Here is a 3,309-nt window from a genome sequence, read left to right on the forward strand (position 1 = left end):
TGTTAGCCAAACAGAGTCAAGTAAGTAAGATTATAACTCCTAAATCGGTTTGGGCTTTACCTAGATTCCCATATGATACAGTTGTGTCTATATAATGACAACCAATAGGCTATGCTTTGCTCATGTCTGCATGGATAAAGTTAAGCCCAAGGAAATTTTGCATACATGCTACTGACATCTAACGAGTGGTATGTCCACCCAAAGAGGATTTCGACTTCTCTTAAAAGCTTAATAGTTTTAATATTAAGTCGGTGCTTTTAAGCACTTGGTACTACTGAAAGCACTTACCAAAGTTCTTAAAAGCACCAATTTAAACCCTACATTGCTTTAGGTTCTTTAAATAACCCAATTACATGTTTTCTAGTGAGAAAAGTACTTATTAACATGATTTATAACATCCAAAAAACATCTTTCATTTGGTTTTAAGCTGAGAAGACTGCTATTTGGTGCTTGAAAGCACACAAAGATTGTTAATGGGGGTGATTTTACATGAAAAGACTATTAATGGGTGCTTGAAAGCACCCAAAGACTTGTCAATGGGTTCTTGAGATCACTACACCCCTAAGACTGCTATAATGGATGCTATATAGGCACCCATTACTGCTAATGGATGCTATATAGGCACCCATTACTGCTATAATGGATGCTTTAAAACACCCAAAGATTGCTTGAAAGTACTAATCCTTTCAAAAGTGTGCTTTAAAGTACCTAAAGATTGCTAATAGGTGCTTTAAAGCACCCAAAGACTCCTACTAGGTTCTCCCTACCAACAATGGATGCTTGCATACACTACCTTAGATGCTTTATAGCACCCAAAAATGTCTTGAAAGCACAACTTCAGTAAGTGAAAGCTGCTACTACTAGGTGCTTCATAGTAGTATCTCGTTCGTTGTCTTTATGCAAGTCAACGAAGTGAAAGTTTATTGTATGATAGTAAAAACAAATCATTACAAAGTGACATATCTTTGTGATATGTGAACTTGGGTAGCCTGTCACCATTGCGTATGCTTCGTTTGGAATGTCTTTCTCACAACCACTATGAATTCATGTTTGATGGTTAGTCAATAGTGCTACAAAACATAGTAAATGATATGAGTGTATAAATGGGAGCATGAAAACACCAACTATATTCATCTTAAAGGTGAGACAACATGCACAACACTCTTTGCCTATAATGATAGTCATTCCATAGACATGTAGGGGATAATGGTAAGAAGGAAAAATTGGAAATTCTCTCCAATTGATGAAGATCTCCCTTGCTGAATTCAAGATGTCTAGCCTGTATGTTAACATTATTTTACAAGGAATCCTTCAGGCCCTATAGAACATAGTCAAATAGTTTATGCATCTAATAATTCCTCAACCTAGCCATGGAAAAAACCAAAGATTTTAGTAAGAAACCTATAAAACGATCAGCAACAAGAGAAGCCAAGTCCATCAACTTATTAGCTCCAAGAAGCGATAATGTACTCTAGTAACTCTTGATTTCCATTTCAATGCAAATTCTACCAATATTTCTTTCTACCTGCTCAACCCATTTGAATTCTTCTTAACATCCGACAGCTTCATCCAAGTGCCTCCTCAAAATGTGTAGCTCTATCTCTTGTATTGCTTTGACCATATATGCATAGTGGTGGGTTGTATATCCATCATAGTGATGACTACAATGATGGGTTGGATACCTATCATAGTAATGACTACTTTCATGGTTTCCACCTAGTAACTAGACAAAAATTCTCCTCATAGTTAATTCTATAGGTTTGTGTATATTCCTTTTCTACCAATCTTTCTATGTACTTTCTCATAGACCCAATTCAGTTCTATGTACTTTCTCATAGACCCAATTCAGTTCTACTACAACAAAGGGAGTTGGACAGACAACCATTCAAGTGGTCGAGGATAATGTAGCACCATTACTAGAGTGCATTTCCTCCCAAAGGACACCCTTCACCACTTAGTTACTAATGATCTCAGCACTCAAGTTATCACTCATCCAACATGTGAATATTAGCAACACATTCATCTCACTTTTAAGTTCAGCACAATAGAAAGTGAATATTAGCAACAGTCCCCTCACTTCAATTTCAATGGTTAGTTAATGTTCTTACTTACAATGCCCATCCTAAATTCATCTCACTTTTAAGTTCAGCACAATAGAAAGTGAATATTAGCAACATAGTCCCCTCACTTCAATTTCAATGGTTAGTTAATGTTCTTACTTGCAATGCCCATCCTAAATTTACCATGAGGGTGTTACATGATGATGTACTCCTAGAGGGAATCCCTAAGACTTGGTAGCATACATGGGGTACCATCCTATTTTTCTCAATTTTTGAGCCTGTCTTACTTCTCTCATGAAGTTAGAAAGATTTTTAGAGAATAAGGAAGTACTTAAGCTTTCAATGCTAGAAGCATTGAGGGATGTGGTCATGTTCTCACAATAAACATTGAAACATAGTCTAGCTTGGATGATGACAAACAAGACTAGATAGGAAGCCCAATCAAGCCATAATTGCCTGGCTCATCTCATTCATAGGTGATATGCCATCATGGATCCTAAAGCTTCGCTCTATTTTTACTCATCTCTTACTTTATCTAGCATAGAATCAGGGTTTAAATGGTTACTTCATGGATGAACATGCCAATTACCCGTAGGTAACCAAATAAGAAGAGGGTTAGTGTAAGATGCATGATTAGTTGAAAGAATGGGATATGATAGATTTGCAATGCATGTTGGCACCGTTGACTTTTCCACCAAAAACTTGGCTTCCAAAGGGAGTGGAAGTAAACATCATCAAGCAACAAAGAACAAATTAAGCCAAATAAGCCTAATAAATCAAGGTTATGCAAGTTATAAAGTAGCTATGGACTCAAGGCGGCATACCGCATGTGTGCTTGCCTCCTAAAAAAGATAGGGTTAACTCTATTATGCTATAATCTTGTATAAATTGCACTTAAAGTTGTAACCCAAGGGATGAACATGCCTTGTGCGGTCATTCTCCCATGCACCCACATTATTATATCTATACCAAACACAAAAATTAGACTACTTGGGCATATCCAAAATCCGATGAAGTTTGGATGACCAAGACTGTAAGTGACTTGTATATAAGTGAACTTGTCTGATGAGAAAGGGAAATCCCCTTTGGTTGGATTGAGAACTAAACTCTTTCTTATTGTGCTCTTTCTCTCTACCTCTATGCTCTCTTTCCTCTTGCCTCTTGGTAGTGCTACGCTTGTGTGCGTGGGTGTGAGTGTGTCTCTTTTTCTCTCCCATATGCCTTGAAATTGATGCTAGTGAGAGTGTCA

This window comes from Cibotium barometz, chromosome 35, assembly GCF_041138505.1.
Source record: "Cibotium barometz isolate CiBa-2024 chromosome 35, ASM4113850v1, whole genome shotgun sequence".
Lineage (NCBI taxonomy): Eukaryota > Viridiplantae > Streptophyta > Polypodiopsida > Cyatheales > Cibotiaceae > Cibotium > Cibotium barometz.